This window comes from Oncorhynchus gorbuscha, linkage group LG01, assembly GCF_021184085.1.
Source record: "Oncorhynchus gorbuscha isolate QuinsamMale2020 ecotype Even-year linkage group LG01, OgorEven_v1.0, whole genome shotgun sequence".
Classification (NCBI taxonomy): Eukaryota; Metazoa; Chordata; class Actinopteri; order Salmoniformes; family Salmonidae; genus Oncorhynchus; species Oncorhynchus gorbuscha.
Genome location: NC_060173.1, coordinates 46,108,379 through 46,135,694, shown reverse-complemented (window position 1 = coordinate 46,135,694; position 27,316 = coordinate 46,108,379). Strand labels below are relative to the sequence as shown.

At 43.0% G+C, this 27,316-nt stretch overlaps 1 protein-coding gene across 3 annotated transcripts in view; it reads left to right on the top strand.

The window, feature by feature from the left end:
- The first annotated feature begins 15,593 nt into the window (after positions 1–15,593).
- The window catches only part of LOC124038480 (peroxisome proliferator-activated receptor alpha-like), a 66,157-nt gene continuing 54,434 nt past the window's right edge, over positions 15,594–27,316 (top strand). The window contains exon 1 of one of the 3 annotated variants that reach the window (XM_046354433.1): positions 15,594–15,691. The gene's annotated coding sequence lies outside the window, so the exon portion shown is untranslated. Of the gene's footprint in view, positions 15,692–16,233; positions 16,421–27,316 lie in introns of those variants that run through there. The other 2 variants (XM_046354424.1, XM_046354414.1) reach the window with 2 other exon arrangements.

Genomic DNA, 27,316 nt, shown 5'->3' with positions numbered 1-27,316 from the left:
TCCGGTTCCGCCCAGGGAGCTTTTGATCTTCTAAAAGAACGTTTTACGTCCGCTCCTATCCTCGTTACTCCTGACGTCACTAGACAATTCATTGTCGAGGTTGACGCTTCAGAGGTAGGCGTGGGAGCCATTCTATCCCAGCGCTTCCAGTCTGACGATAAGGTTCATCCTTGCGCTTATTTTTCTCATCGCCTGTCGCCATCTGAGCGCAACTATGATGTGGGTAACCGTGAACTGCTCGCCATCCGCTTAGCCCTAGGCGAATGGCGACAGTGGTTGGAGGGGGCGACCGTTCCTTTTGTCGTTTGGACAGACCATAAGAACCTTGAGTACATCCGTTCTGCCAAACGACTTAATGCCCGTCAAGCTCGTTGGGCGTTGTTTTTCGCTCGTTTCGAGTTTGTGATTTCTTACCGTCCGGGTAGCAAGAACACCAAGCCTGATGCCTTATCCCGTCTGTTTAGTTCTTCTGTGGCTTCTACTGATCCCGAGGGGATTCTTCCTTATGGGCGTGTTGTCGGGTTAACAGTCTGGGGAATTGAAAGACAGGTTAAGCAAGCACTCACGCACACTGCGTCGCGCGCGCTTGTCCTAGTAACCTCCTTTTCGTTCCTGTTTCCACTCGTCTGGCTGTTCTTCAGTGGGCTCACTCTGCCAAGTTAGCGGGTCATCCCGGTGTTCGAGGCACTCTTGCGTCTATTCGCCAGCGCTTTTGGTGGCCGACTCAGGAGCGTGACACGCGCCGTTTCGTGGCTGCTTGTTCGGACTGCGCGCAGACTAAGTCGGGTAACTCTCCTCCTGCCGGTCGTCTCAGACCGCTCCCCATTCCTTCTCGACCATGGTCTCACATTGCCTTAGACTTCATTACCGGTCTGCCTTTGTCTGCGGGGAAGACTGTGATTCTGACGGTTGTCGATAGGTTCTCTAAGGCGGCACATTTCATTCCCCTCGCTAAACTTCCTTCCGCTAAGGAGACGGCACAAATCATTATTGAGAATGTATTCAGAATTCATGGCCTCCCGTTAGACGCCGTTTCAGACAGAGGCCCGCAATTCACGTCACAGTTTTGGAGGGAGTTCTGTCGTTTGATTGGTGCGTCCGTCAGTCTCTCTTCCGGGTTTCATCCCCAGTCTAACGGTCAAGCAGAGAGGGCCAATCAGACGATTGGTCGCATACTACGCAGCCTTTCTTTCAGAAACCCTGCATCTTGGGCAGAACAGCTCCCCTGGGCAGAATACGCTCACAATTCGCTTCCTTCGTCTGCTACCGGGTTATCTCCGTTTCAGAGTAGTCTGGGTTACCAGCCTCCTCTGTTCTCATCCCAGCTTGCCGAGTCCAGCGTTCCCTCCGCTCAAGCGTTTGTCCAACGTTGTGAGCGCACCTGGAGGAGGGTGAGGTCTGCACTTTGCCGTTACAGGGCACAGACGGTGAGAGCCGCCAATAAACGCAGGATTAAGAGTCCAAGGTATTGTTGCGGCCAGAGAGTGTGGCTTTCCACTCGCAACCTTCCTCTTACGACAGCTTCTCGTAAGTTGACTCCGCGGTTCATTGGTCCGTTCCGTGTCTCCCAGGTCGTCAATCCTGTCGCTGTGCGACTGCTTCTTCCGCGACATCTTCGTCGCGTCCATCCTGTCTTCCATGTCTCCTGTGTTAAGCCCTTTCTTCGCACCCCCGTTCGTCTTCCCTCCCCCTCCCGTCCTTGTCGAGAGCGCACCTATTTACAAGGTACATAAGATTATGGACATGCGTTCTCGGGGACGGGGTCACCAATACCTAGTGGATTGGGAGGGTTACGGTCCTGAGGAGAGGAGTTGGGTTCCGTCTCGGGACGTGCTGGACCGTTCGCTCATCGATGATTTCCTCCGTTGCCGCCAGGATTCCTCCTCGAGTGCGCCAGGAGGCGCTCGGTGAGTGGGGGGGTACTGTCATGTTTGTCATTCATTGTCATGTCTTGTCCCTGTGCTCCCCATGCTATTCGTTTCCCTCTGCTGGTCTTGTTTGGTTCTTTCCCTCCTTCTATCCCTCTCTCTCCCCCTCCCTCTCTCACTCTCTCGCTCTCTCTTCTCTCTGTCGTTCCGTTCCTGCTCCCAGCTGTTCCTATTCCCCTAATCATCACTTAGTCTTCCCACACCTGTTCCCGATCCTTTCCCCTGATTAGAGTCCCTATTTATTCCTTTGTGATCCGTTCCTGTCCCGTCGGTTCCTTGTATTGTATTCACCATGCTGTGATTGCGTTTCGCCCTGTCCTGTCGTGTTTTTGCCGTGATTGTGTATCACCCTGTCCTGTCGTGTTTTGTGCCTTCATCAGATGCTGCGTGTGAGCAGGTGTCTCAGTCGACTACGGCCTGCGCCTACCCGAAGCGACCTGCAGTCTGTGGCCGCTTCTCCAGTTGTTTCCCCTCTACAAGTCTAGAGGATTTCTGTTATTCCGTTTTGGACTTTAATAAACTCTGTTTCTGTTAAGTCGCTTTTGGGTCCTCTTTCACCTGCATGACAAAATGTACCATTATGCTAGACTATCTGCATATCTACCCAACAAATAACTGACCAGAACCATGTGGGTCCTATGTGTACCTCTGAAGTTGCCTTACGTGTACCTTTGACCTTTTAATACCCCCCCCAAAAACACTGTACCTTAACGGTACCCTAATATTGAAAGTATGTGGATATATGCTCTTTCGTAATATAGATGTACCTGGTTGCACGAAACATGAATGCACTTCTGCCCAAAAGATTCAAATCCTCAAATCATTTATGCACACTTTACATCAAGTGTCTCTGAGCACTGCTATTATTACATTGGTGTTGTCAGATAATCAGATAATTATTGGCTTGATTCTGGGCAACATTTAGCAAAGTGCAGAACTGTATTCTTGCCATTAAATCTGTGGTCAATCTCTGCCACTCACCCAGACCTGTCAGCAGTGCAGGAAATTCAGGGCATTAGCAACCAAGAGGTTGTGAGTTCAAATCCCACTGGAGGTATAGTCTCAACTAATCAGCAGTATACTGTCCTTCTACAGCAATAACACCTTAACCCACCTGTGACAAAAAAATTCCTTAACCCACCTGTGTCACTTTACTTTCACTGCAACTAGTACCCTGTAGTGTACTGTGAAATGACAGCAATCTTTTAAAGGGCTACTATAGAATTTTGTCAATGAAGCCCCTTCGCTACCTCCTCCGAGTCAGATGAACTCGTGGATACCATTTTCAATAGCATACCCCCTGCTTTCCCACTGATTTCATAAAATTGCATTGGTCAATACAGTATTGTAATATATGCCATTTATGTAGCAGGGTTTTTTATCCAAAGTTACCTCTTTGGCAATCAAGCCCACCACTCTAGTGTTGTTAGTGCCATGTGCTTAGTAACTGAGCCACTAAAGGACCACTAAAGTACATAAATACAATACAATACTGTAAAATACAATGCATGATTACAATACAGGTGGAAGGTGTATGATTGTCATCCCCTTGAGGATGCCAACCTACTTCAGGCATGGATTTGGCATGCCAAAAGGTTTTTCCCCAGGTGCATGAACTATGAAGACATTTACTGTGTCGATGAGAACCTATGGCCAAATGCTCAAGACAGGCTTGATGTAAACTCGTGCCTACTAAAAGTTGTTTCTTTTATAAATGTATTTGATTTGATTACAATACACCTGGAATGCTTTTCCAACACTCTTCAAGGAGTTCCCACATATGCTGAGCACTTGTTAACTGCTTTCCCTTCACTCTGCAGTTCAAGTCATCCCAAACTATCTTAATTGGGTTGAAATGGTTGATTGTGGAGGCCAGGTATTCTGATGCAACACTCCCTCACTCTCCTTCTTGGTAAAATAGCCCTTACACAACCTGGAGGTGTGTTGGGTCATTGTCCTGTTGAAAAACAAATGATATTCCCACTAAGCGCAAACCAGATGGGATGGCGTATAGCTGCAGAATTCTGTGGTAGCCATGCTGGTTAAGTGTGTTTTCAATTGTAAATGAATCACTGTCACCAGCAAAGCACCCCCACACCTCCTCAATGCTTCATGGTGGGAACAACACATGCAGAGATCATCCGTTCACCTACTCTGTGTCTCACAAAGACACGGCGGTTGGAACCAAAAATCTCATTTGGACTCATCAGACCAAAGGACAGATTTCCACCGGTCTAATTTCCATGGAAACCACAACTTGCCTGGGCCAAGCAAGTCTCTTCTTATTATAGGTGTCCTTTAGTAGTGGTTTCTTTGCAGAAATTTGACCATGAAGGCCTGATTCAACCAGTCTCCTCTGAACAGTTGATGTTGAGATGTGTCTGTTACTTGAAGTCTGTGAAGCATTTACGTGGGCTGCAAACTCGAATGAACTTATCCTCTGTAGCAGAGGTAACTCTAGGACTTTGTTTCCTGTGGCCGTACTCATGAGAGCCAGTTTCATCATAGCACTTGATGGTTTTTGAGACTGCACTTGAAGACATTTCAAAAGAAAGTTCTTGACATTTTCCGGATTGACTGACCTTCATGTAATAGTGTACTGTCATTGCTCTTTGCTTATTTGAGCTGTTCTTGCCATAATATGGACTTGGTCTTTTACCAAATAGGGCTCTCTTCTGTATACCACCCCTACCATGTCACAACACAACTGATTGGCTCAAACTCATTAAGAAGGAAAGAAATTCCACTACTTTGAAGAATCTCAAATATAAAATAGATTTTAATTTGTTTAACACTTTTCTGGTTACTACATGATTCCATGTGTTATTTCATAGTGTTGATGTCTTCACTATTATTCTGCAATGTAGAAAATAGTACAAATAAAGAAAAATCCTTGAATGACTAGGTGTGTCATAACTTTTGACTTGTACTGTATGTTGTAATTATATCTGAACAATATATTTTTTCATCAACGATTGTGAAAGATGTTTCAATCACACCTTTGATCACACATGGGATAGAAATTACATTTTTTTTATGGGTACATTTTGATGGATAGTGCAAGTATATATTGCCTAATGTCAAAACAGTGTAATGTACTGTAATTCGCAGTACTGTAGCACATTACATTCAAAGGTGTCACGTTCGTCATAACGAGGAGACCAAGGCGCAGCGTGATATGAATACATTCTTTATATTAAACGAAGAGCACTAAACAAACTATCAAAAATACTGTGAAGCTATATATAACGAGTGCTGACATGCAACTACACATAGACAATAACCCTTGAAATACCCAAGGAATATGGCTACCTAAATATGGTCCCCAATCAGAGACAACGATAAACAGCTGCCTCTGATTGGGAACCAATCTAGGCAAGCATAGACATATAAACACCTAGATATACAACAACCCCTAGACAATACAAAAACTAAACAAACCACCCTCGTCACACCCTGACCTAACCAAAATAATAAAGAAAACAAGGATAACTAAGGTCAGGGCTGTCACGCCTTGGTCATTGTATCTTGTGTTTTGTTTATTGTTTGGGTAGGCCAGGGTGTGACATGGGTTTATATGTTGTATTTCGTATTTGGGTTTGTATTAATTGGGAGTGTGTATTATTAGGGGTGTGTCTAGTTAGGCTTGGCTGCCTGAGGCGATTCCTAATTGGAGTCAGCTGATTCTCGTTGTCTCGGATTGGGAACCGTATTTAGGCAGCCTGAGTGCGCGTTGTATTTCGTGGGTGATTGTACCTGTCTTAGTGTTAGTCACCAGATAGGCTGTATTTGTTTCTCTCGTTTGTTGTTTTCGTATTTTCAGTTATCTCATGTACCACATTATTCTTAATTAAAAGTCATGAGTAACCTACACGCTGCAATTCGGTCTGACTCTCTTCAAACAGCAGACGAACTACATTAGAAGGGCGTGACAAAAGGGCAATTTTGAAACATGTATCTTGCCACTTTTGCTATTTGGTTGTTAAAACAACTAAATTGAGAAGATATCATTATGTTGTGTTTTTGTGTTTTAAATCAATGAATTCAAATCGTCAAATCAAATTGTATTGGTCGTATAAACATATTTAGCAGATGTTATTGCGGATGTAGCGAAATGCTTTTACATTGCAAAGTTTCTCAGGAGCCATGAACCTGTGCGACCATGTTTACATCGCATTCGGAAAGTATTCAGACCCCTTGACTTTATCCACATTTTACAGCCTTTTTCTAAAATGGATTAAATAAAAAACGTTCCTCGTTAATCTAGATACAACACCCCATAATGACAAAGCAAAAACTGTTTTCTAGAAATGTTTGCAAAATGACAAAAACAGAAATACCTTATTTACATAAGTATTCAGACCCTTTGCTATGAGATGTGAAAATTAGGTGCATCCTGTTTCCGTTGATCATCCTTGAGCCGGTTCACAACTTGATTGGAGTCCACCTGTGGTACATTCAATTGATTGGACATGATTTAAAAAGGCACACCTGTCTATTTAAGGTCTCACAGTTGACAGTGCATGTCAGAGCAAAACCTAGATATGAGGGTGAAGGAATTGTCCATAGAGAGCCGAGACAGAATTGTGTCGAGGCACAGATTTGGGGAAGGGTAGCATAAAATGTCTGCAGCATTGAAGGACTCCAAGAACACAGTGGCCTCCGTCATTGTTAAATGGAAGAAGTATGAGTCCAAGACTCTTACTAGAGTCCTGGACTTCCTGACGGGCCACCCCCAGGTGGTAAGGCAACAACACGTCTGCCACGCTGATCCTCAATACTGGGGCCCCTCGGGGGTGTGTACTTAGTCCCTTCCTGTACTCCCTGTTCACCCACGACTGCCTGTCGAAACACGACTCCAACACCACCATTAGGTTTGCTGTGGTACAGTGGTAGGCCTGATCACAGACAACGATGGGACACCCTATAGGGAGGAGGTCAGAGAACTGGCAGTGTGGTGCCAGGACAACAACCTCTCCCTCAATGTGAGCAAGATAAAGGAGCTGATTGTGGACTACAGGAAACGGTGGACTGAACAGGCCCCCATTAACATCAACGGGACAGTGGAGCAGGTCAAGAGTTTCAAGTTCCTTGGTGTCCACATCACCAACGAACTATCATGGTCCAAACACACCAAGACAGTCGTGAATAGGGCATAACAAAACTTTTCCCCCTCAGGAGACTAAAAAGATTTGGCATGGGTCCCCGGATCCTCAAAAAGTTCTACAGCTGCACCACGAGAACATCCGGACCAGTTGCATCACCGCCTGGTATGGCAACTGCTGGGCAACTGACCGTAAGGCACTACAGAGAGTAGTAGCGGTACAGGAGCACCAAGTTTAGGACCAAAAGGCTCCTTAATAGCTTCTACCCCCAAGCCATAAGACTGCTGAACAATTACTCAAATGGCCACCGGACTATTACTTTGACCCCCCTCCCCATTTCTTTGTACACTGCTGCTACTCGCTGTTTATTATCTATGCATTGTCACTTCACCAGTACCTACATGTACAAATGACCTCAACTAACCTGTAACCCCGCACACTGACTCGGTACCCGATACCCCCTGTATATAGACCCGTTATTATTATGTTATTGTGTTACAATTTTTATTTATTTGTTATTTATTTGGTGAATATTTTCGTAACTCTTCTTGAACTGCACTGTTGGTTAATGACTTGTAAGTTGGTATTTCATGGTAAGGTCTACAAATAAAGTTCACGGTAAGGTCTACAAATAAAGTTCACGGTAAGGTCTACAAATAGAGTTACATGTGACAAATAAAATTTGATTTGATTTGATTTTCGAGCTGGCTGCCCGGCCAAACTGAGGAATCGGGTGAGAAGGTACTTGGTCATGGAGGTTACCAAGAACCCAATGGTCACTCTGACAGACCTCCAGAGTTCCTCTTTGTAAATGGGAGAACCTTCCATAAGGACAACTTATCTCTGTAGCACTTCAGGAGTTTATGTGTGGCCAGACAGAAGCCACTCCTCAGTAAAAGGCACATGGCAGCCCTCTTGGAGTTGACAGCCAAAAGGAACCTCATGACAGCCAAAAGGAACCTAAAGGACTCTCAAACCATAAGAAACAAGATTCTCTGGTTTGATGAAACCAAGATTGAACTTTTTGGTCTGAATGTTAAGCTTCATGTCTGGAGGAAACCGGACACCATCTCTACGGTGAAGCATGGTGGTGGCAGCATCATGCTGTGAGGATGTTTTTCAGCGGCAGGGCCTGGGAAACAATTCAGGATCAAGGGAAAGATGAACGGAGCAAAGTACAGAGAGATCCTTCCTGAAAACCTGCTCCAGAACGCTCAGGCCCTCAGATTGCGGCAAAGGTTCACCTTCTAACAGGACATCAACCCTAACGCACAGAGCCAAGAAAATGCCAGAGAGGCTTCAGGACAAGTCTCTGAATGTCCTTGAGTGGCCCAGCCAGAGCCCGGACTTGAACCCGATCAAACATATCTGGAAAGACCTGAAAATAGCTGTATAGTGACACTTCCCATCCAACCTGAGAGAGCTTGAGAGGATCTGCAGAGGAGAATGGGAGAAACTGTCATGTTTTGTCTTATATTGTCTTGTCATTATGCTTTCCCTTCTGTTCGTTTTCCCCCTGCTGGTCTTATTAGGTTCGTTCCCTTTTTCTATCCCTCTCTCTCTCCCTCCCTCTCTCTCCTCTCTCTATCGTTCCGTTCCTGCTCCCAGCTGTTCCTCATTCTCCTACTCACTCATTTAGTCTTTCCACACCTGTTCCCTATCTTGTCCTCTGATTAGAGTCCCTATTTCTCCCCTTGTTTTCCGTTTCTGTCCTGTCGGATCCTTGTATATTATTCGCCATGCTGTGTCTTTGTCTCGCCCTGTCGTGTCTTGTTTCCCTCAGATGCTGCGTGTGAGCAGGTGTCTGAGTCTGCTACGGTCGGTGCCTTCCCGAGGCAACCTACAGTTTATGGTCGAGTCTCCAGTCTGTCCTCGTCACTACGAGTGGAATTAGTTTTTTATGTTTTGTTTTCTGCTCCGATTTGTCTAGGAGTATTGCCTATTTCCTTTACTGGAATAAAGACTCTGTTTTCGCCAAGTCGCTTTTGGGTCCTCATTCACCTGCATAACAGAAACACCCCAAATACAGGTGTGCCAAGCTTGTAGGGTCATACCTAAGAAGACTTGAGGCTGTAATCTCTGCCAAAGGTGCTTTGAAAAAGTACTGAGTAAAGTGTCTGAATGTTTATGTAAATGTGATATTTGAGTATTTTATTTCTAATAAACTTGCAAAAATGTCTAAAAACCTGTTTTCTTTTGTCGTTATGGGGTATTGTGTGTAGATTGATGAGGATTTCTAGTGGTCTGAATACTTTCCGAATGCACTGTAAAGGTGTCATTTGCTGTTCAAGGCATTTCATAATATTTTGGATCAATGGTCGTGTGATGAAAGATGTTTCCAAACAAAATGAATGCACAAGAGAAGGTTTTGAATGTAAGACTTGCTGCGTTACAAATGTTACCAATTTGGAGTTTTGTATTAAGAGATTTGAAAATTCACAACATACATGTTAAAATAGCACTAAAGCTGTTTAAAAAAAAAACGTTTTGAAATACTGAACAAAAATATAAACGCAACAGGTGACAATTTCTATGATTTTACTGAGTTACAGTTCATATGACGCAATCAGTCAATTTTAATAATTTTGTTAGGCCCTAACCTATGGATTTCACATGACTGGGCAGGGGTGCAGCCATGGGTGGGCCTTGGAAGGCACAAGCAGGCCCAGCCAATCATAATGAGTTTTTCCCCACAATAGGGTTTAATTACATACAGAAATACCCCTCAGCACCCCCCCCCCCTTCTTGATATGCCACACCTTCCAGGTGGATGAATTATCTTGGCAAAGGAGAAATGCTCACTAACATTTTTCGTGCATATGAACCATTTCAAAATACATATATTTCAGCTAATGAAACATGGGACCAACACTGTACATGTTGCATTTATATTTATGTTCAGTGTAGGTCAGTAGTTCAGACAATGATATTTGAAGACAATGATAGGCAATGATAGTTATTTGTTTTTTTAATGAATTATCTTTGAAAAAAGGGGGTCCTGAAAAAGGGACGTTTCTTTTTTTGCTTAGTTTATATTGTATATCTGTATGGTTATGCCATTTTGTCTCATTGGGAGTCAATGTGTTGATCCCCCATGAAGGAGCTGTGGGGAAACATTTTGTGTCCATTCCCAGATTCAGATTGTGAAACCAAACAAAGAGGTGCAGACAGAGAGACTGTAAATCCAATGGCTGGACACTCTTTTTTTTTGACAAACCCTCTGAGACATGTTCAAAAAGTGTTGAAATGAGCCCTATCTTCTTAATGATCTTTTCTTCACAGGGAAAAACCTCCAGTGCCATGGCTGGAGCCTTGGAGCCACTCCAGGGAATGCAGAGAGCTGTCGATTGCCGCTTGCCACAGGGCCGTGTATGTGTGTGTGCATGCGCGCGTGTGGAGCACAGTATTTGGAGCACAGGGGTCTGGAGGGTACAAACTGGCCCCAGGGTACGGGAAGAAGAGGAAGGTATCTGGGCCAGCAGCCAGGATCTGATGGAGCAACACACAGCACTCTGCCAATGGCACAGTGTGATGGAGTCCAGACCGGGGACAGAACATGAAGAAACAGGCTGCAGGAGAAATGTAATCAGTGGACGGGTTGTTGCACACTCAGCACCTGGCCAAGCCTGTACAAACAAAAATGGTCCACTAATGTTGAACTTAGTGCAACAATTATTGCAATATCCATATGTTATTACATTCTCCTCAAGGTTTTAATGCATGTTCTGCTAAATCATATGAACTGTGGGTAACTTAATACTCCACGCTATGATGCGTTTGGCATTCCTCACAATGATATGGACTGGTTTTCGTATTTTTCACATTAGCGTGGCCGAAGAATTTAAGCTACATGAAAACAATTATTTAGAATTAAGTGTTTTTGACATTTTATACAAGCTTCTCATTGACAAGGTCCTCCTGCCCTGGTATGCCTGTTTTGTTTGGACAGAATTATATGACCTTTTCATCAGGCTATGGGCAAAACTACCAAATTACAATTACAAAATACAATAAAGAGCAACATATCAAAATAATCTAGAAAATAATTGTACTTTGAAATTGATTTAATTTAAATACGTATTTAGTATTTCAAAATACAGGACATTTTCAAGTAGACGACACAAACAGCAACAACATTCTCAGTAACGGTTACAGAACCCTTTTATTTGCTATGGCTGTGATATGTGTTGTTTATCTGCTTCAGTTGAATGCACTGACTGTAAGTCACTCTGGATGAGCGTGTTTGCCAAATGACCAATATGTAAATGTTTATGTGAAAATGGACATACCAAAATGAACTGCAAAGCACACAGGGTATTACACTGGACAAAAATATAAACGCAACTTGTAGTGTTGGTCCCATGTTTCATGAGCTGAAAGAAAATAAGCCAAGAATGTTCCATATGCACAGAAAATGTACTTTTCTAAATAGTTGTGCACAAATTAGTTTGCATTCCTGTTTGTGAGCATTTTTCATTTTCCAAGCTACTCCAGCCACCTTACAGGTGTGGCACATCAAGCAGCTGATTAAACCACATTATCGTTACACATGTGCACCTTGTGCTGGGGACAATAAAAGGCCAATTTAAAATGTGCAATTTTGTCACACAACACAACGCCACAGATGTCTAAAGTTTTGAGGGAACACGCAATTGGCATGCTGACTGCAGGAATAGCCACCAGAGCTATTGCCAGAGAATTGAATGTTAATTTATTGTAAACTGTCTCCAAAGTCATTTTAGAAAATGTGTCATTACGTCCAACCGACCTCACAACCGCAGACCACGTGTGTCTTGTGGGCAAGAGGTTTGCTGATGTCAATGTTGTGAACATAGTGCCCCACTGACTGTGGTGGTGGGGTTATGGTATGGGCAGGCATAAGCTACGGACAAGGAACACAATTTCATTTTATCTATGGCAATTTGACTGTGCAGAGATACCATGACGAGATCCTGAGGCCCGTTGTCGTGACATTCATCCACCTCCATCTCCTCATGCTTCAGCATGACAATGCACAGCCCCACATCACAAAGATCTGTACACAATTCCTGGAAGCTGAAAATGTCCCAGTTCTTGCATGTGCTGCGTATTCACCAGATATGTCACCCATTAAGCAAGTTTGGAATGCTCTGGATCAACATCTACAACAGCATGCTCCAGTTCCCGCCAATATCCAGCAACTTCGCACAGCCATTGAAGAGGAGTTGGACAACATTCCACAGGCCACAATCAACAGCCTGGTCAACTCTATGCGAAGGAGTGTGTTGCGTTGCATGAGACAAATGGTGGTCACATCAGATACTGACTGGTTTTATGATCCACACCTCTACCTTTTTTGTTTTAGGTATCTGTGACCAACAGATGCATATCTGTATTCCAAGTCATGTGAAATCCATAGATTAGGGCCTGATGAATTTATTTACAATGAATGATTTTCTTATATGAATTGTATCTCAGTAAAATCTTTGAAATTGTTGCATGCTGCATTTACATTTTTATTCATTATGTTAGTGGCCTTGTTTCGGCTACGTTAATTATCCTAAACCTGCTATGAAACGTCAATTTTGACAAAATATGTATTCCTTCTAGACTAAACCTTGTTTTGGGCAGAGCTTACAGGAATAATACTCAGTGTGCTTTACAATTGTCCATTTTTACATGCACATTTATGTTTAGTTAATTTAGCAAATGCTCTTATCACACCATAGTGCCATCAGACTTCTGACACCAATGCAAGGTGAAAGGGGACCATAGTGATCTGCTATGAAAAAATGAATAGAAAGTATTTTGTATTTTGAAAATACAAATTACAGCTCCCGGAAATATATTGTTACATAATACATTGGACTATAGTTCAGCCCAGTGTAATACAAATGACTAAATACTCAGAAGTATTGAAATACATACTTCGATAAGCCACTACGATGCAGTGAGGCTGACACTAATCTCCAACGAGGAGCCTGCCAAGGATGGAGTTGTCAAACGCCAGGGAACAGCAGGACCAGCAACAACAACCACCAGACCAGAAACCATGACCAGCCTGGAATTCAGCAGGGTAGTTCTCCAGAGAGTAATGGGCTTTGTGCCGTCTGACGTTAACTGCCCCGTGAAACCCCCAGCGCCACAGGAATCCTTTGAAGGCAGTTTCAGGACCCCCCCAGTTACTAGAATACTTTTGGTCAAAATTCAGAAAGTGCGTAGATTCAGCCCCATTTAACTCAGAGAGAGGTCATACAACCGGAAGACCCCCTCACCACACAATTCCAGTTCGTAGATGACAACTACCCAAACTGGACAAAAATGACCAAATGGACCAGACAAACAACAGACCAACAAGAGACCAGACCAGAAGACCACACCAGAACCCAAACCTTGACGCCAGCAAACACGACACGCCAAACCAGAACCCAAACCCCCAGACGCCAGCGAACACTCCCGCCAAACCCAGACCCCTCATCATACCACCAATGGACCCAGACCTCCCTATCATGCCCCCTATTGCCCCTAACTCCTTCACCCCGCTCCTTAATGACCCAGAGCCACATCCTGTAGCCCTTCCTGTCCCTGATCCCACACAACAGCAAACCAGCCAGCCTCAGTCCAGACCCCTTGGACCCTCTGAACTGCCTGCACAGCAATCCCCATTCCATCACCAAGACAGTACAGGGTTTCACCAGGTAGTTAGTGGGGAGGCATGTCAAGACCACCCAACACAAGCAACCTGCTAGAGGTCCATATCAAAATCTGCCATGACAAGGTCAACACCAGACCTGGACCCATCCCCCAATAACCCAACGTCATGACCCTGACAACAGACTCCGAACAGAAGGACTTTCTCCAGACGGCTATTCATGTTTACCTCCCCACTAGGGAATCCATCTCTAAACAAGGTACATACATTGAGCTGCTTGGCTTTCAAGATATAGTTGCCAAGTCAACACATGTGTGCTGCTGTGTACTACAGCAAATGGGAGATGTATAATTGATACAATTTCAATGTTTGAGTTGCTTTGTGTATCACCAAAGTAGTATAAGAGAATAATGCTGCTCACTACATTCAAGTTGTTTGACATAGGTGTTTCAAATAGCTGTCAGTTAGGGTGAGCTCATGAATATAGGCCCCCATGCCCACTCAGCATGTCTGTTCAAACTTCTTAGTAGTCAGACATGAGTGATAAAGTAATTTTTCTTCACAATGTAGCATTTTTATCTAAAACAAATATTAAGGGTAATATTTTAGTCACTCAAAAATATATATAACATGGGAATAAGAATGACCTTTTTAATATACAATTAATAACATTGTTTAAATAACATAAAGTTGCAACTACTCCAACGTTGGGATACGCATAGGCATTTGAGGAACTCAACTTATGTAAGCCTCATTAAGCATACCAAAGTGTCAGTGCTCACCCTTAACATGTGTTGACAATACAACAGAATAGATTAACCAGAATTACATGTACTCTCACAGGTGGCCAAAAATAACTATTTGACAGCCACGCTCTGTTAAGCCATGCCTCCAGTCTTCTGCTCTAACGCTGTGGATCATAGCTCAATAACCCAACTGAAGCCTTGTTCACACTGCAGGCCTTAATGCTCAGATCAGTTTTGTTTTTAAAAATCCATTTTGGACTACTGACTGTCCAAACAGCAAGTTACAAGTAACCAAATCGAATTTGTGTGTGTTCAGACAGCAGTAATTTGCTGACATGGCTACGCTAGTGGTCATAGTAACAACAGGTGTGTGTTCACAGTGGTGTAGGCTGATTGCTGGTGCTCATGCTTCCTATCGCTCAGAAGTTATTTAGCAAGCTAAGGTGGCAACAATGCCGGCCACGGATGTTTCACAGTTGCTTTGAATGTTCAAAAGTATAGTGTAAGAACACTTTTAAAGCCTCAAAGAATAAATTATCCAACTTACAAAACAAGTCCTTTTTGGTTAGCCACAGCAGTCAACTAGCTAAGTAGCCACAGTAGTTAACTGGCGAGCTAGCCACAGCAGTCAACTAGCTAAGTAGCCACAATGCTAACTGGCTAGCTAGCCACAGCAGTCAACTAGATAGCTAGCCACAACAGTCAACTAGATAGCTAGGTAGCTGTTTAGCTTTCTAGCACATTCGCTGATTTGTTTGTAAACAATTAACAAGCTAGTTAGCTACCATATAGTCTTGTCAAAACTTTAAACAGAGTAGCTAGCAAGAGTAGCTAGCAGAGTAGCTAGCAAGCAACAAGATATGTCAAATAACAGTCTTAAAGCCACTTGAGGGTAAATAAATCAGATTTGACCATTCAGACACAAGTCACATGCCAGGAATCCGATTTGTATCTGACTTCAAATCACCTACAAAGGTAACATGGCTACACTCGTGGTCATAGTACAGGTGTTTTTTGGCTGTTTAGACTGCAGGAGAAAGTACAGATTTGAATCGGATATGCAAATAAATAGGATTTGAGTCACTTCAAACTGCCAATGTGAACAAGGCTTTCAAGTGACCCAACTGGCTGAGTCAAAAATAACCCAGCATATTTTAAGAGTGTACTCTCTAGGGCCAGTGGTGAGCTGTGGAGGCAGAGGGGGGCATGACATGGGATTCAGGGAACTCGTAGGGGCACTTGAAGTGGAATGTGTGTGTTTATTTTGCCACTGTTTAACAGGTAAGTCATTGAGAACCCATTATATTTTACAATAACGACCTGTGTGTTTGTGTGTGTGTTTATGTTTATAACATGGTAATACAGGTATATAAACATTGAGTAAATGTAGATATGAGGGCACAAAAGTGGAGCATGAAAGTTCTTATAATGCCCATATTTAGTGTTATTGATGCTTCTGTGACATTCTTTCCTACTACATTGGCAAACAGCTACGAGTGGACAGAGTTGGATGATGCGGACTGTTCTTGCCTTGCTCCCCCTCACGTCATTTCATTGTTTATTAGCGTCCTGAACAAGGAAAAGACATGGGGAGAATCTCTCCCCTCCTCCTTCTCAAAATATATTGGAGGAGAAGGACAGAGAGGCGGGACATCTGGCTTTCTCATCCAATGGATGTTGAGAAGGAGACGATGAGCGAGGACGCGAGGTTCGACAATCGAGATCTTTTAATGAACTTTTTCTATTCGTTGAAATGATAGGTGTGTCAGGGGTGTGTGCTTCTTTGCTTCAGCTGCCAGTTATGACGTCAGTTCCGGCGGGTGGGTCGAGCTCTATGGTCTGTGTGGTGGGGAATTTTGACAGCGACAGCGTTGTTTAGGAGACAAACAAGGACGTGTTGAAGAGGACTATTTTTCTCTCCTCGTTCCTCCCGATCTCGCACTGACAGTTTCTCAACGCACCTAGATTTCTGACGATATGGCGGCTTCAGATCGGGCTGTCTACTGTAAGGTAGATCAATTTGAGCGCTTTATTACTGCACATATTGATGTGAATTGCATTACTTTATGTCTATACGGTGTTGACATAGAATTTAAATGTTACGATTCGAATTTGCCTGTATTCATCGACTGATGTTTTTGAGGGAATTTATTCCATTCATATTTATAGTTTCAGCAAAATAACAGAAAATCTATGAATGGATATTGTTGCAACAAGATATCTGGGGCCATTGTTATTGTATAATCTGATTTCACATCGAGCACGCCGGCGCATCCGACATGGATATCGATACATGCTTTTCGTGATGTATGGCTGTTCACAACTCTTGTACTCGGTTACTACTATGAATAAACAACTGCCCATGAGAGTTTTGTGACAGTCTTATACTCCAAGTTGCACATGCAAGACATTGTTAAGTTATTCTTTCCCACGCATAGACTAAGGCTACATGTTGCACTGCACACTCCTTGAATCAAAGTAACGAATGTTGGCCCTAGTGGAGCCTTACCCTAATAATTGGAGCTTGAGAGAGATGTTCTATTTTAGGATATGCATTTAACTTATAGAAAATGTTCAAGATTTGTCTCATTGCAGAAGTGTTAAGTTAAGACAAAAACATATGTTTTATTGTCCCATGCACCAGTTAGCCTACACTTTGAAGTTTTTCTTGATATGTCAAATAGGGATGAGAGGCGGTGTTGAGGACATATTCAGTGATGGAGCTAAAATGTTTGTCTGGGAGTACAGTTGTTGGAGCGGCATGTAGCCTAGAGGTTGGAGCGGCATGTAGCCTAGAGGTTGGAGCGGCATGTAGCCTAGAGGTTGGAGCGGCATGTAGCCTAGAGGTTGGAGCGGCATGTAGCCTAGAGGTTGGAGCGGCATGTAGCCTAGAGGTTGGAGCGGCATGTAGCCTAGAGGTTGGAGCGGCATGTAGCCTAGAGGTTGCATGTAAGCCTAGAGGTTGGAGGCATGTAGCCTAGAGGTTGGAGCGGCATGTAGCCTAGAGGTTGGAGCGGCATGTAGCCTAGAGGTTGGAGCGGCATGTAGCCTAGAGGTTGGAGCGGCCTGTAGCCTAGAGGGTGGAGCGGCCTGTAGCCTAGAGGGTGGAGCGGCCTGTAGCCTAGAGGGTGGAGCGGCCTGTAGCCTAGAGGGTGGAGCGGCATGTAGCCTAGAGGGTGGAGCGGCATGTAGCCTAGAGGGTGGAGCGGCATGTAGCCTAGAGGGTGGAGCGGCATGTAGCCTAGAGGGTGGAGCGGCATGTAGCCTAGAGGGTGGAGCGGCATGTAGCCTAGAGGGTGGAGCGGCATGTAGCCTAGAGGTTGGAGCGTTGGGTTCGAATCCCCATGTCGACAAGGTGAAAAATCTTGAGCAAGGTACAGTACTTAACCCCAATTGCTCCAGGGTCGCTGTTGATAAAGGCATGCCCTGGCTGTGACCCCACTCTGAGGGTGGCACTCAGTGCCAAATTGCACACTTCCTCTGTGAGTCTGAAACTTGACCCAAATCCTGCTGTACCTGTCCCAGTCCCCCAAGCTACAGGAATGCTGCCTGGGTTTTTCCACAGCCAGGCTAGTTGAGATTTTAACCCATTTGTTGCCTTCTTTTAGTCATCCACTATTTTTCTGAATTTGTTACACATGGGTCACAGTATTCGCTGTGAGGCTTGGTAAGGATATACTGTTAGACGTTTTGTAATTGTATCAGTAACTTGTATTAATCAACAGTATGATATTGTATAAACTGAATACAATATATTACCATAGAATGCACAAGACCTTTCTGTAGAATGCACAGTAAAATATGTGTTTTACAGTATTAATTACGGTGCATTGTGGGAGGAGAGTCTCTGACAATGCACCATAATTAATACTGTGTAACACATTTATGGTATTTTACCGTGCATTCTACAGTGTTTACATAAAGGTATTGTGCATTCTACGGTGACCTACTCTATTCAGTTTAGGGAGTCTGACATATTTCAAGGTCTGCCTTAAATAAGCTATATTTGGGGAAAGGGAATACCTAGACAGTTGCACAATTGAATGCATTCAACCAAATGTATCCTCCACATTTAAGCCAACCTTTAAATCAGAGAAGTGTTGGTGGTTGACTTAATAGATGCCCAGGAAGCAGTTGAGATTTTTCCACCTTGCCGGCTCGAGGATTCAAACAAGCGACCTTTCAGGTCCAACAGCAAGGCTACCTGCCGCCAATATTTGTTGCAACCGTGAGTGAGAATGCTGTGTCCCCACAGAATACGATAATATACTGTATTTCAGGAATTCTACAAACCTTGTCCTGAAACACTACAGTAACTTACTGGCCAATTGCTGCCAGTAATGTACTGTGATTCAGAATACAATATCAATACTGGATTTTTGGAGTGGCAAAACCCTTTTGAACACTAGTGGGTGTGTGGTATTATTGTTTCTTACTCATTAACATATTTTGAGGTGTGTCTAATAAGCAGTTATATTTGTTTCACCCGTTAGTGAGAATGCTGTACCAATTTAAATGGTATGTGGTAGTGGTTCCCTAACAATTATGTTTATATAGGAGACAGATCAAAGTATCAGCAACAAATTGTTTTTTTAAATTTCTTATTGAGTTTGGAGAGCTAAAACTACTAAATATCAAGGCATATCAACACCTCTCTCTCTCAAAGCTACTCTAAGAGAGGCACATCTGATGTTTAAAAGGGGGCTCTTTGCTGTTATACAGATTAAAACTATCAATTTCTGGTGGATTGACAATGGAACCCTGTTTAATGTCACCTTATTTTAAATGAAGCCATATAGAGTTGGAATGAATTTGTTTGTCTGCCACCAATTAAACATCATAAATGGTTTAAAATAGCTAATATAGATCGTAAAAAATCTGTTTCACTTATGGTCAAGAGGTTTGGCCACTATGCTACATACAAGATAGTTGGGAACAGAGTTTCGATGTCCCAATACCATGGCACCGGGTTTATGAACTGATATACAAGACAACAACTGATGCATCAATATAGCTTTTTTCAATATAAGATATTATATACAATTCAGCAGTCAGACAGTTGCAGACTCTGCCATGAGGTAGAATCTGTAGAGCATCTCTTTTGATACTGTCCGTCGGGAGCTTATTTTAGGAGTCAGGTCCAGGAATGGTTGTTATGCCATAATATCAGGGTGCGGTTGGACCTGGAAACTCTATTGTTAGGCGATTTGAAGGACCACAGTCAGTCAATAGGAAATATCATTGCTGCCTTGGGTAAAATGTTTATTTTCAGGTCAATTTTGGCAGAAATGTTGCAGATGGAGAGATTCAAGTCCCGAGTGTGACGCCATGGGAGAATGGAGAGATGTATTGCTTGGGGAAATGTTACAATGATGATTTATTGGGAAATTTGGATTGATCTGTGGCTGTCTGAAGGGTAGAATTGATGAGCGTTGAAATAGTTATATACACAAATGTACAGTGTAAATGTTTGAGGTCCTCCAATCAGGGGTGGGGGTGGGCGTAGGATTATTGTATGTTTTGCTTTTTGTTATTTACGTTTTGTGGTTTGGCTTCACGCTGTATGCTGGTCCGGGTAGTTATGGGTACGCTCGATTCCATGCTCAGCTGGGTGTCGGGCGGGACTTGGGACTGCCCTTGGAAAATCACTTTGGCCCGGGGGCGGGGCCCTGCCAAGCTTGCATCTCGGGGCCGGTGGTGGCGAGCAGAGAACCTTTAATATTTGAGTTGCTAGCCGTGTCCCTTTGATCTGTTTTGCCCAGTAGTCACTGTCAGTTTAGATGCTTTTGTTAGGGTCTAAATTGCAGGTGATATAGAACACAAAATATCAGTTGGTATGCTGAAATATACAGTGTATATAGTTAAATATGCACTATTAGAAATTGCTGATTTTATTTTCAATACAATTCAACAGCAAAGTACTGTATTGCTGTTTTGCTATATATTTACTGCAGCAAACTGTAAATTATGGTTTATTGTGGAGAAATATTGTGGGAAGAGAAAGAATCGCTGATCATTAACATATTTTAAGGCTTTGTAAGTGGTTATATTTGTTGCAGCCTTTAGTGAGAGTGCTGTACCAATTGAAGTGATATGTGGCAGTAGTTACTTAATAATAACATTTATACTGAATAAACATATACTGAAAAATAAATGCAACAATTTCAAAGATTTTACTGTTACAGTTCATATAAGGAAATCAGTCAATTTTATTAAATCTGTTAGTCCTTATCTACGGATATATCATATGACTGGGAATACAGATATTGCGTCTGTTGTTTACCAATACCTTTTAAAGAAAGCAGGGGCGTGGATCAGAAAACCAGTCAGTATCTGGTGTGACCACCATTTGCCTCACGCAGTATGACACCACATCTCCTTTGCATAATGTTGATCAGGCTGTTGATTGTGGCCTGTGGAATGTTGTCCCACTCCTCTTCAATGGCTGTGCAAAGTTACTGGATACTGGCGTGAACTGGAACACGCTGTCGTACACTTCGATCCTTATATGCTCAATGGGTGACATGTATGGTGAATAAAGCAGGCCATTAAAGAACTGGGACATTTTCATCTTCCAGGAATTGTGTACAGTTCTTTGTGACATGATATCGTGCAGTATCATGCTGAAACATGAGGCGATGGTGGCGGATGAATGGCACGACAATGGGCCTCAGGATCACATCCCTGTATCTCTGTGCATTCAACTCTGGTGGACATTCCGATAGTCAACATTCCAATTGTACACTCTCTCAAAACTTGAGATAAAACTGCACATTTTAAAGTGGCCTTTTATTGTCCCCAGCACAAGGTGCACTTGTGTAATGATCATGCTGTTTAATTCGCTTCTTGATATGCCACACCTGTCAGGTAGATGGATTATCTTGACACAGGAATAATGCTCACGAACAGGGATGTAAACAAATTTGTGCACAATATTTGAGTGAAATAAGCTTTTTGTGCGTGTGGGACCATGAAACATGGAACCAACCCTTTACATGTTGCGTTTATATTTTTGTTCAGTACCACCAGAAATCTTATGATATACAGTATATCTGACTATATCTTGTTAGTGCTAATACAATACTGAGATATTCATTGTATCTTCCCCATTTCTCCTTCTCCCAAATCCAGTCAGCTGATGTTCTGAAAGAGCTGCAAAATCTGGACCCCTACAAATCAGCCGGGCTAGGCAATCTGGACCCTTTCTTTCTAAAATTATCTGCCGAAATTGCTGAAACCCCTATTACTAGCCTGTTCAACCTCTTTCGTGTCGTCTGAGATTCCCAAAGATTGGAAAGCAGCTGCGGTCATCTCCCTCTTCAAAGGGGGGGCACTCTTGACCCAAACTGCTACAGACCTATATCTATCCTACCCTGCCTTTCTAAGGTCTTCGACAGCCAAGTCAACAAACAGATTACCGACCATTTCGAATCCCACCGCACCTTCTCCGCTATGCAATCTAGTTTCAGAGCTGGTCATGGGTGCACCTCAGCCACGCTCAAGGTCCTAAACGATATCTTAACCGCCATCGATAAGAAACAATACTATGAAGCCATATTCATTGACCTGGCCAAGGCTTTCAACTCTGTCAATCACAACATCTTCATCGGCAGACTCAATAGCCTTGGTTTCTCAAATGATTGCCTCACCTGGTTCACCAACTATTTCTCTGATAGAGTTCAGTGTGTCAAATCGGAGGGCCTGTTGTCCGGGCCTCTGAAAGTCTCAATGGGGGCGCCACAGGGTTCAATTCTTGGGCTGACTCTCTTCTCTGTAGACATCAATGACGTCACTCTTGCTGCTGGTGAGTCTCTGATCCACCTCTACGCAGACAACACCATTCTGTATACTTCTGGCCCTTCTTTGGACACTGTGTTAACAACCCTTCAGACGAGCTTCAATGCCATACAACTCTCCTTCCGTGGCCTCCAACTGCTCTTAAATACAAGTAAAACTAAATGCATGCTCTTCAACCGATCACTGCCTGCACCTGCCCGCCCGTCCAGCATCACTATTCTTGACGGTTCTGACTTAGAATATGTGGACAACTCCAAATACCTAGGTGTCTGGTTAGACTGTAAACTCTCCTTCCAGACTCACATCAAACATCTCCAATCCAAAGTTAAATCTAGAATTGGCTTCCTATTTCGCAACAAAGCATCCTTCACTCATGCTGCCAAACATACCCTCGTAAAACTGACCATCCTACCGATCCTCGACTTCAGCGATGTCATTTACAAAATAGCCTCCAATACCCTACTCAATAAATTGGATGCAGTCTATCACAGTGCCATCCACTTTGTCACCAAAGCCCCATATACTACCCACCACTGTGACCTGTATGCTCTCGTTGGTTGGCCCTCGCTTCATACTCGTCGCCAAACCCACTGGCTCCAGGTCATCTACAAGACCCTGCTAGGTAAAGTCCTCCCTTTTCTCAGCTCGCTGGTCACCATAGCAGCATCCACCTGTATATCCGCTCCAGCAGGTATATCTCTCTGGTCACCCCCAAAACCAATTCTTCCTTTGGCCGCCTCTCCTTCCAGTTCTCTGCTGCCAATGACTGGAACGAGCTACAAACATCTCTGAAGCTTGAAACACTTATCTCCCTCACTAGCTTTAAGCACCAGCTGTCAGAGCAGCTCACAGATTACTGCACCTGTACATAGCCCATCTATAATTTAGCCCAAACAACTACCTCTTTCCCTACTGTATTTATTTATTTGGCTCCTTTGCACCCCATTATTTATATCTCTACTTTGCACATTCTTCCACTGCAAATCTACAGTTCCAGTGTTTTATTTGCTATATTGTATTTACTTTGCCAACTTGGCCTTTTTAGCCTTCACCTCCCTTATCTCACCTCATTTGCTCACATTGTATATAGACTTATTTTTCTACTGTATTATTGACTGTATGTTCGTTTTACTCCATGTGTAACTCTGTGTTGTTGTATGAGTCGAACTGCTTTACTTTATCTTGTCCAGGTCGCAATTGAATATGAGAACTTGTTCTCGACTTGCCTACCTGGTTAAATAAAGGTGAAATAAATAAATAAATAAAAACTTGATGCCAGAGCAATGAAATACAGTGTAATACAGTATTTTGGTAGATAGTGTGGTCTACAGCTTATCATGAGGTACTCAGGCAAGCAATACCTTGAGACTTCCTTAATATTAGACATCACACACCAGTTGTTATTGACAAATAGACACACACCCCACCCTTCGTCTTACCAGACATAGCGGTTCTGTTCTGCCGATGCACAGAAAATAAACAGTTGGCTGGGTTATCTGTGTCGTCATTCAGCCACAACTCAGTGGAACATAAGATATTACCATTTTTAATGTCCCATTACTGGGATAGTCTTGAACGGAGATCATCCACTTTATTCTCCAGTAATTGCATGTTGGCCAAAAGAACGGATGGTAGAGGCGGGTTACCCACTCGCCGACAAATTCTCACAAGGCACCCCAATCTCCCCTTGAATTTCCGTATTTTCTTTACACGAATAATGGAGATTTGGGCCTGGTCTTGGAGAAGCAGTATATCCTTCGCGTCGGACTCATTAAAGAAAAAATCTTTGTCCAGTTCGAGGTGAGTAACCGCTGTTCTGATATAAACAATTTTTTCGGCCATAAGAGACAGTAGCCGCAACATTATGTACAAAATAAGTTAGAAACAATGTGGAAAAAACACACAAAATAGCACAGCTGGTTAGGAGCCTGTAAAACGGCAGCCATCTCCTCCGGCACCATTGTGGGCGGGTGGTTTGCTGATGTCAACGTTGGGAACAGATTGTCCCATAGTGGCGGTGGGGTTATGGTATGGGCAGGCAGAAACTAAAGACAACGAACACAATTGCATTTTTATCAATGGAAATTTGAATGCACATAAACACCATGTCGAGATCCCGAGGCCCATTTATTTGAAGGTATCTGTGATCAATAGATGCATATCTGTATTCCCAGTCATCCGTAGATTAGAGCCTAATGAATTTACCAATTGACCAATTTCCTCATTTGAACTGTAACTGTGTAAACTCTTTGAAATTGTTGCAAGTTGCATTCATATTTTTGTTCAGTATTCAATTATTTTCACCAATGGATCCTTAACTATAACAACATTTAACTATAACAACATTTTAAGTAACGGTTATAGACATGTTTTAATTGCTATGACTGTGATAAGTGTTATTTTTATTGACCTTCATTGAATGCAGTGACTGTAAGTTGCTGAGGGCAAGAGTGCCTGCTAAATTACCACAATGTAAATGTAAAAATTAAAACTTGCAAAGAACACTGGGTAATATGTCACGGCATGGGTAATTCCAGTAATATACTGTAAATTAGAATGCAGTAAACATGTTGGTACTGTAAAATGGATTACCATAAAATGAAATACAATAGCTGTAGTGTAAAATAAATTACAATAAATTATTGGCAAATTGCTACCAGTAATGCACTGTACATTTTACTGGAAATTGTTTTACATTCTAGCCTCTACACAAACTGACTGCAGTGGTAGTTGAGGGTTACATAATCATTATCTTTGGTTGCTGCCTTGGGGCCCTTGTCCATACTGCCAGGGTTGTGTGGACGTGGAGTTTGCCTTTAGTTCAAAGGGCACCTTCCCATCAGGGAAAACTTTCTGCACTGGCCCTTATCATGCTGTAAAGTTTCCTCTTGGTTTAATATCCATTAATGATCGGCCATGGTTGCATATCCCAAAGTGTTCATGTTCATGCACAAGAAGGTCTACTCACATATTCTGTGCATGTAGGCTATACTATGTAGATTGCAAGCTGAAGTTCCTGAGGACAGCATTTTCAGTTGCAAAGAATTTATAGAAATTGATCTGATATTGATGTATGAAATATTCCACAGAGAGCCCTTCAATGTGCACCTGCAAAACTGTTTTCTCCGCTGCACCAATGATACAGGGTGATTTGAGCTACCGGACACTACCAGCAGAAAGTTGGTAGTTGCCTGTTGAGTTGGTTACTGCATGCACTGACAGAACCCAATGGGTCTTCTTTAGCTTTCAAAAAGGTATAATTTCTCATCAGAGCTTTCCATGCAACTTCACACCATGGTGCACAGCGCTATGGTGTAGAAACACTGCAGATGAATAGTACCTGCATAATGTCTATGACCCACAATCTCAGGACATAGTCCCTTCCTAACCATGTGTTGTAAGTGTTTAGTCTATTTCTATGGGAGCTATGGGATACTTCTCCTGTTCTGTTCTTAGGCAGTATGTTTCTAAGTGGCTTGGCTGCACTGTGAGAGACTTGTCTTTAGGAACTTGACATTGGTGGAAAAAGTACCCAATTGTCATACTGGAGTAAATGTAAAGATACCTTAATAGAAAATGATTCAAGTGAAAGTCACCCAGTAAAAGTATTTGGTTTTAAATATACTTAAGTATCAAAAGTAAATGTAACTGCTAAAATGTGTTAAGTATCAAAAGTAAAAGTACAAGTGTAAATCATTTCAAATTCCTTATATTAAGCAAAGCAGATGGCCATATTTTCTAGATTTTATTTATTTACGAATAACCAGGGGCACGCTCCAACTCTCAGACATCATTTACAAATGCAGCATGTGTTTAGAGAGTACGCCAGATTAGAGGCAGTAGGGATGACCAGGGATGTGTGAGTTAGACCATTTTCCTTTCCTGCTAAGCATTCAAATGTATAGAGTAAAAAGTACATACTTCACTACATTCCCGAAGACAAGTAAAAGTAAATATTATTAGTCAAGTCATGTACAGATACCCTCAAAAACAACTCAAGTACTACTTTAAAGTATTTTTTACTAAAGTACTTTACAGCACTGGAACTTGAGACCTGCAATTGGCTTGGCTGCTTTAGACAGCTGCATAGAGACAGAGCGATAGAAAGAATGAGAGAGAGAGAGGGGAGGGCTTTATTTTTGTTCCTCTCCTCAAACAGGACTTTCCGGTTTCGTCTTTACTTTTTTCTTTCTTGCATTTATCACATTTGATTCTCTGATTCCAAAAACAACATGTCAGTAGGCTTTGAGATATCAGCTGATGTACGAAGGGCTATATAAATACATTTGATTTGTTTACAACACACGTCCTCGTTCAGAAGCCTGGTATGCGTGTTCATTAGGGAGGTGAGTCCTTCTGAAGACAAATGTCACCATAGAGCAGTATCAAGAGGCTGCTGTAGTACAGAGAATGTGTTCATGGAGGTATCGGCAAGCGTGTGGGTATGTTGGTAACTCTGTGTGTCTGTGAGTGCATGCGTGCGTTGTTGCATACACGTGTGTACTTGTTTGTCGACGTGTTTATGTGTGTGTACTTCTCTGCCTGCGAGACTGACTATGTGAGGGTATGTGCGAGTCTCTTAAAGCCGATTGATGCTTGATGTGGATCGGAGGCTCAGGACGGAGGGTGTGGCACAATTGCGGCACCTCCGGATGCCAAATCAAGCTCCGTATGGCGATGCCGTGCGTCTCCCAAATGTTTTAACAATGCAGAGGGCTCCATTATAGCTCCACATTGACATGATTGGTTGACGGTAGGTCAGGCAAACGTCCTGTATAAACACAATCTCCCTTTGCTGACAACTTCCTTCACAACAGCTCTGCTCCTCAAAGTGCAAGAAGTATGAATTCCCTGACTTCTGCAGAGGCCGCATCGCAGTAAATGCTATACAGTCAATGCAAACGCCGGATTGACAATGCTTTTTGCTTTACTCTGCTATCCACTCTTAGATGCTAAGGGATCAGTCACCCCACAGGCCTCCCATTGATGTTAGAGACTACATGGCCCTGCTGGTACTTCTCAAGCCTGTGTACACTCTTATTAAAAAGGGTTCCAGTAGGGTTCTTTGCAGAGCGATAGGTTTTTTTTATCAGAAAACTTTTTGAAACA